Raw genomic sequence first — 8869 nt, 5'->3', positions numbered from 1 at the left:
CGCCTAATCGCACCTGATTCGGCTGGCGCGGAGTCTGAGACGGATCCACCGGACCCACCTGCCGCGGTTGAGTGCGCCGATCCCAAGGGCGGCGATGGGAAGGATCCCGAGGGGGATTTGCTCGCCTCGCCTGGACACATGAAATATGGCCCTGTAGGGCACATTTCTTCATCGTTTTGACTGCCGTTTTTTTCTCTGCTTTCTCCTGCATCATCATCATGCTCATACGTGGTATTAAGAGGGTCAGTCAACAGTTGATTATTACAGTTATCACCGCCGTGATCAAAGCTAGTGAGATGAGAAGGAAGAAGCAAAATTTCTTTTCGGAGAAGTGCACCCGCATTGGGATGAAATTGAGCAAAGGGAAACTTGGTCTCGTCAACACGACATCACGGGAAATGTATACACGGCCAGAGGAGACATCAAGACATTTTACACCCTTGTGTTGAGCGCTATACCCTAGGAAGACACATTGTTTTGATCAAAACATTAATTTTCGATTGTTGTATGGACGAAGATTGGGCCAACACGCACACCCAAATACACAGAGAGACTTGTAGTCGGGTTTGGCGTGAAGAAGTCGTTCCATGGGAGTTTTGTTGTGTATGACACGACTAGGAAGCATATTGATAATGTGAACGGCGGTGAGAAACGCTTCATCCCAAAACTTAAGGGGCATAGAAGCACCGGCTAGGAGAGCAAGACCCACCTCAACTATGTGACGGTGCTTGCGCTCGGCAGAGCCATTTTGTTGGTGCGCGTGAGGGCAGGAAACATGATGAGATATGCCAAGAGTTTGGAAGAAGGAATCCAACTTTTCGTATTCCCCTCCCCAATCAGATTGTACCGCAAGGATTTTGCGATCAAATTTCCGTTCTACAAGTGCTTGGAAATTTTTGAAGACTTGAAAGACTTTGGATCATTTCTTAAGAAGATAGATCCAAGAGAACTTGCTATAGTCATCAATGAAACTAACGTAATATGTGTGTCTGCCAACTGAGCTAGGGGCAGGACCCCAAACATCTGAGAAAATTAACTGAAGTGGTTGAGTAGAAACGTTGGTAGAAACTGGATAAGGCAATTGATGACTTTTTGCTCTTTGGCATGAATCACAAATAGTTCCAACATGAGGCTCACCAACAAACGGGAGCTTATTTTTCCTAAGCAAGCGTTCAACTAAAGAAAATGAAGCATGTCCTAGACAATCGTGCCACCGTGTTGAAGAAAGCTTGACAACACCATAGGCTTGTTTATTATGTCTTCTAAACTCCGGAAGGAACGGGTAGAGTCCTCGGACGCATCTACCTCGATAGAGGGTTTTCCTCGTGGCCAGATCCTTGATCAAGAAGAAAAAAGGATGAAATCCAATGAAGACATGGTTGTCAAGTGTAATTTTATGAACGGAAAGGTGGTTTTTGTTGGCACTAGGGACATGCAAAAAAATTCTAAGATGAATCTTACGATGAGGGGTGTGTATAACAGAATGACCAATGTTGCTGATGCTCATACCTGCACCATCGGCAGTGTGAATTTGATCCTTGCCGTGGTACTTCTCACGGAGGGTCGCCTTCTTGAGCTCTCCAGTGACGTGATTGGTGGCGCCGTTGTCGAGGTACCAGTTGGTGTCGATGCCGTAGGATCCATCCGCCGCCGCAGCAATCTTGTCATCATCTTGAGCGTCGTCCTCGTCTTCATCGTAGCGGTACCAGTAGTCCCTGGCGGTGTGGCCTGGTTTGCCACAGATCTGACAGCGTGGGGCGTCCGAGCGAGTTCAGCCAAAGCCGCCACCGCGGTGACCCCTATTGCCACGAGCGCCACCGCCACTGGTTCCACCATTGTTGCCGGTCCTGGCACCACCAGCCCTGCCCTTGCCACGGCCACGGTAGCGGGAGCCACCGCCACGACCACGGGCAGCAAGGTTGGCGGAGGACTTGAAGCCACCGCCGCCGGAGTTCTGGAAGTGCACCATGCGCTGGTCGAAGTTGCTGAGCATGGAGAAGATCTCGTCGAGGGAGGCGGGACTGACGCGGGCGTCGAGGGCAGAGGCGAGGGGCTGGTACTCCTGGTCCAGCCCGTGAAGGATGTACGAGATCAGCTCGTCGTCCTGGATGGGTTTGCCCGCCGCCGCTAGCTCATCCGCGAGACCGCGCATGGTGGCGAAGTAGGCGGCGGCGGACTGGTTGCCCTTCTGCGCGTTGATGAGCAAGGTACGGATGTTGTTGACGCGACTCAATGACTGCGACGAGTACATGTCTGCCAGCGTCGTCCAGAGCGCATGCGCCGTGGTGACCGCGGTCACCGTGACGAGCACCTCTTTGGAGAGGTTGCTCAGCAGGAAGCCAAGCACCTACTGGTCCTCCCGGACCCAGATGGGGTGGAGAGGGTTGGGCACAAACGTGTCCTTGTCGTCCTTGTCCTTGGCGGCTTGAAGCTTGGTCGGCTCCGGCGAGGTGCCATCAACATATTGGAAGACACCGGCGCCACGAAGTTGTGGTGTGATCTGTGTGCACCATAGCACGTAATTCGTGCGGGATAGTTTCTCGATCACCTGCCCACTGAGGCTAGGGGCAGATGCGCCGGAGGAGGAAGACATGTTTCGTGTGGTGCGACTGGAATCAGGGGGAAACTAGATGGGAAGAAGAATGGCTCTGATTACCATGTGCGCGTTGCGGAAACGTCTTAGCCTCGGTGCGAGGGGACGTGTTGCATGTTATAGGCAGGGGCGCAAGATCCCTGATAGCGCATACAAGATGATTGAGATATTACAGGAGACTTGGAGGAGAAGAGATAAGAAGATTTTTCGAAAAGGGGCGCTTTATTACTTAAAGGAAGAGATAAGAAGATAGAGTAGGTTACAAGAGAGAATATTTGAACTACCTATCTAGTCTATCTCTATCTTTAGGTGCGGCTGGTGTGCAGCACAAGGCTCCTCCGGTGCACAATGTAACGTGACACACGATGTGTTTAACATAGGAAACAAGAGGAAAATTGGCAACTGTGATCAGGAAGCAGTCAAAGAATGTCTACTTCAGTATTACAAAGACTTGCGAATGTAGGAATCAGGCACCAGTTTTAGTGAGTGTTCCACATGTGTTTCATGAACAAACACTTTCACGCCATCATAAGTCACTCTGCTTCAGAAGCCATTCAATAGGTCATCAAAGACTATCATAAAGTTAACTCTGCCCAAACAAGTGCAAATGAAACTACAAATCCCATTTCTGACCAACAGTTTAGCAAATTCACGTCCTGGAGGGCATTTCTTTTATCAGTTTCGCACTTTTATTATCAACGTTTTGAATAGCGAGCTATATCATTTAGCGGTTAAATCTGTGTACTTAGACCTCATTAATTATGGCACAATCCCAATATCGATACACATTTGGAAAGTTAAGGTTCATCTGCGCATCAAAATTTTTATGTGGTTTGTGCATAAGCAGGTCATTCTTATCAAAGATAGCTTACTAAAGCGATGATGGGTCGGTAGCTCACGATGTTGCTTTTGTGTTCATGACAAGACAATCCAACATTTATGCATTGATTGCCCTCTCACAAAGTTACTTTGGCGATCAATTGATATAGCATTTAATATAACACCTCCATCTAGCATAGATGCATTGTTTGGGATGTGACTAAATGGAGTGCAACCGGACACTGCGTCAAATATTGGGATTGGAATATGCGCATTTCTTTGAGCTATATGGAACTTCAGGAACGATATAATTTTTAACAGATTATATATTCTAAACTTCTTGCAGGTTATCTTCAGAGTTACGGCATGGATTCGTACGTGGCTGCTACTCACTCCTACGGCTTCCAGGGAGCATTTGACTACTGGGTGCAACCAATGAGAGATGGTAGCACAGGCTAACTTCAACCGGTTTGGATGGCAGTCGCATAATAGGATAGGTCCTCAGTGTCCACTTCTCCAGCCGGTTGTGGCTTTGCTTTTTCTTATTATTAGCTTTTATTTCTTTGTGCTCCTTCTGTGAGTTGTATTTCAGATACCAGACTCTGTTTTGGACGATCTTTTTTCAATAATATGGCTGCATGCATCTTTCGGATGCAGAGGCCGGGGGGAAATCCTCCTTTTCCAAAACAAAAAATATCATTTAGCAGCGGCTCAGTCAGAAGCTATGAAATGCTATAGCAAAGCTAAGCCCCATTTAAGATGTTTCCATAAATAATGAACAAAATATAAAAATAAGCATACAATGAGACAGCATATATGATATATCACGTATACTTGACATGCATATGTTGAGTGCCTCAATCCAAGTGGTACAAATGCCAATGTTAAGTTGGTAGGTTATTTGCATTGGTCAATTATTTTAACATCTCTTGTATTGGTGTCTAACTTGTTTTCACACTTGTGGTTTGTAGGTCAAGATTGCCCAAGAATTGTACAAGGGCAAACCGAAGAAGAAAGGTGAAAAGCAAGGCAAAACTTTCGGTTTGCACCAATGATGGGTACTGCTCCATAATGAGGATAAATGATAGAACTGGCTCTCTAAGGAAATTCAAAATAAGATGAAGTAATATAGCTGGTCGGAGAGGCTTTTTGTACTTGACACCCATGATGATGCATAAAGTGTCAATGACAGAAAAAGGAGCCACGCTCCTAACTCGGTTGCTACAAAGAGGTGTGATGGGAGGAAGAAAGGCAAGGAGAAATTTAAGAAGGGAGGAGACAATGACTGCTACTCTGCCCAGAGAGCCACAAACCATTTTACATACGTGCATCTAGATCTTCCGGAGGGGGTGGAAGTCAACCTACAGTGAACATAAACTATCAAACACATTAAGTCACGGGAGAATGGTGGCCAACTAGCATGGCCATGTGGCGCATGTTGGTTGGCCGTGGCAAAAATCTTTTTGATTTTTTTAGAAGATGAAATTAAGAAATTTTTGATTTTTTTTAAAAGATGAAATTGAGATCGTTTTTTTTTCTTTTAAGATTTTTTTTGGAGATTATCTTTGAATGATGGAAGTGAGACTTTTGTTTCTTTTTCATTTTAATAATATTTTTAGGCTTTTTTTCTTTTTAAGATGAATGTGATGTTCACGTGTTGTGAGAAAGTTTTCTTTTTTAATTTTGAGATAAAATTGAAGTTTTTTTCTTTGAGAGGGGGGAATACATGCATAGCTTCCTCTCAAAAGGCCCGTAATGACGGGCCCCAACTACTAGTATGCTTCATAAGTGTGTAGTTTTGCTTCATAGTGAATTTCTCATCGTCTTTCAAACACCTCCTAGTCTTGAAGTGGTCAATTTCTTATGTTTCAGATTCATAAACCACCTAGCGACGACTACAAGCACTGAGGCGAGTCGAAAGCGCGCCGTCATCATCATTCCTCCATCGCCGGAGTCAGGCACAAGTTGTTGTAGTAGACAGTCAGGAAATTGTCGTGCTAAGGCCCCATAGGACCAGCGCACCAGAATAGCAACCGCCGCCAACGAAGAATAACGTAGATCGAAAGGATCCAACTCAAAGACACACGAATATAGACGAACAACGACGAGATCCGAATAAATCCACCAAAGATAAATCTGCCGGAGACAAACCTCCACACGCCCACCAACCATGCTAGATGCATCCTATCTCTACATTTCGGTGAAAGACAATGTCCAAAGTTACAACAGTTCAGAAACAAGAAGATGCAAGAAGATGCACCAACACGAGAGTGATTCTTCTTTTAGCATAGGCGCCATTTCGTCGCCGCCTAGAAATCCCGAAGGCAACATGCACTTGTTCGATTATGTCCTAGTAGTAATCAGAAGATAGTGTAAACGACAGTTGTTATCACATATCATGCACTACCAATGAGGTTTCTTGGGATATGCCTTTTCCCAACGCCTCCCAAGCCGACCTAATGAACAGCCAGCTAGAAAAAAAATAGGCTCGATAGGTTGAGCAACTGGAAAAATATATGTTAGAACTACCATGTAATTAGAGATTGGAAAGGGGAGGAAGGACTTGTATAAATAAAAAGAACCAGTAGAAGGTGCGCAAATAAAAATGGTTAGTTAATTCATACTTCAAGCACACGTGCAACCCCTACAAAAGTAGCACACATGCAACCCCTAAAAACAATAGCACACATGCAATCAATTTGCCATCAAATTGACATAAGAAAGTGCTTCTTTTGTGGCATGAGTTGTTCCTTTTTCTTTTCTTTTTATCGAAAAAGGCTTTCATCCCGCTTTATATATAAAGCAATGATCATCAACAACCCGATACAAATGCATGCCCCCACAACACACGCATATACCGAAGGCAGGATACATAGGCGCTGAGGGCAGCAACACCATCCCTAGCACTAATGCCACCGCGAGGAGATAAAGCAACATTCGACGAACCGTGGGATCCAAGACGGTGCCTTCAGGAAGTATACGACACCGGAGCGCCGCCACCGCCCGGTCCGAGGATCAGAGTTTCCCCCGGAGCATCATGACAGGCAATGAGAGCCGCGACGACGCCTTCAAAAAGGGAACGAGCTTCGCCGTCGCCGGTCCATCTGAAGATAGAACAGGTTTTCACCCCGGCCAATTCTCACTGCCACCAAACGCCACACCCCGGCAGCCACACCGCCCACACGGCCATGGCCACCGGGCAGCACCGAGCCACAAGCTCTGCCCATCAACACCGCGCTACCACCACTAGGGCCGCCGCCCCGGCAACCAAGACCTTGACACCCCCTCACCCGAAACCTGTCGCTACCCCAACCAAAGAGACGAGCGGAAAGGCCCCGTCTTTCGCACCCATGGCCGGCCCCCAGCGCCAAGACCCAATAGGTCTGCCAAAACTGGCCTCCATCGATTGTCCTACCGCACCGATCGCGAGACGAGCTCGGTCTTGCAGCACGGGCGCGATACGAGCTCGGACCTGCTACACCGGGCGCGAGACCACGATCGACCGCAACTGGGAGAGGGCCAACTCTTTGACGGAAATAGCACCAAGACGACGAGGAGAGGGATCGAAGGCCACTTGGATCGACGCCACCGTGATACGTCTCCGTCGTATCTACTTTTCCAAACACTTTTGCCCTTGTTTTGGACTCTAACCTGTATGATTTGAATGGAACTAACCCGAACTGACGCTGTTTTCAGCAGAATTGCCATGGTGTTGTTTTATGTGCAGAAAACAAATATTCTCGGAATGACCTGAAACTCCACGGAACATCTTAGAAAAAACAATAAAAAATCATCGCCAAAGATGAAGACCAGGGGGCCCACACCCTTCTCACGAGGGTGGGGGCGCCCCCCCCCCCAGGGCACGCCCCCCTACCTCGTGGGCCCCCTGGATGCCCTCCGACGCCAACTCCAACTCTATATATTTGCTTTCGAAGAGAAAAAAATCAGAGAGAAGAAATCATTGCGTTTTACGATACAGAGCCACCGCCAAGCCCTAAAACCTCTCGGGAGGGTTGATCTGGAGTCCGTTCGGGGCTCCGGAGAGGGGGATTCGTCGCCGTCATCATCATCAACCATCCTCCGTCACCAATTTCATGATGCTCACCGTCGTGCGTGAGTAATTGCATCGTAGGCTTGCTGGACGGTGATGGGTTGGATGAGATTTATCATGTAATCGAGTTAGTTTTGTTAGAGTTTGATCCCTAGTATCCATTATGTTCTGAGATTGATGTTGCTATGACTTTGCTATGCTTAATGCTTGTCACTAGGGCCCGAGTGCCATGATTTCAGATCTGAACCTATTATGTTTTCATGAATATATGTGAGTTCTTGATCCTATCTTGCAAGTTATAGTCACCTACTATGTGTTATGATCCGGCAACCCCGAAGTGACAATAATCGGGACCACTCCCGGTGATGACCATAGTTTGAGGAGTTCATGTATTCACTATGTGCTAATGCTTTGTTCTGGTTCTCTATTAAAAGGAGGCCTTAATATCCCTTAGTTTCCAATAGGACCCCGCTGCCACGGGAGGGTAGGACAAAAGATGTCATGCAAGTTCTTTTCCATAAGCACGTATGAGTATATACGGAATACATGCCTACATTACATTGATGAATTGGAGCTAGTTCTGTGTCACCCTATGTTATGACTATTACATGATAAACCGCATCCGGCATAATTATCCATCGCTGATCCGGTGCCTACGAGTTTTCCATATACTGGTTTATGCTTATTTACTTTTCCGCTACTCTGTTACTATCACTACAAAATACCAAAAACATTACTTTTGATGTCTTTACTTTTGTTGCTGCTACCGCCACTATCATATTACTTTGCTACTAAACACTTTGCTACAGATACTAAGTTTCCAAGTGTGGTTGAATTGACAACTCAGCTGCTAATACTTGAGAATATTCTTTGGCTCCCCTTGTGTCGAATCAATAAATTTGGGTGGAATACTCTACCCTCGAAAGCTGTTGTGATCCCCTATACTTGTGGGTTTTCAAGACTAATTTCTAGCGCTGTTGCCGGGGAGGATAGCTCTATTCTTTGAGTCACTTGGGATTTATATCTGCTGGACACTATGAAGAACTTGAGAGATCCAAAAACCAAGATCTATCCCTCAACTACGAGGGGAGGTAAGGAACTTCCATCTAACTCTGCACTTGATTCACCTTCTATTATGAGTAAGTTTGTGACACCTACACCTGCTTCTGCTATTCGTTCTGATATGTCGCATGTTATTGATGATGCCACTTCTTCTATGCATGATACTTATGATGAAACTGCTTCTATGCCTGATACTATTGTGCCCCTTGGTGAATTTCTTGATGAACAAATTGCTAGGGCTAGAGAAAAAGAAATTATTGAATCTGAATACGATGATGATAGTGATGATGAAAATATGCCTGTTATCCCTGAGGGCTATCTTTTTGATATGGAATCTTCTGCCG

Source organism: Triticum aestivum, chromosome 7A, assembly GCF_018294505.1.
Source record: "Triticum aestivum cultivar Chinese Spring chromosome 7A, IWGSC CS RefSeq v2.1, whole genome shotgun sequence".
NCBI lineage: Eukaryota > Viridiplantae > Streptophyta > Magnoliopsida > Poales > Poaceae > Triticum > Triticum aestivum.
This window is presented reverse-complemented; position numbering follows the sequence as displayed.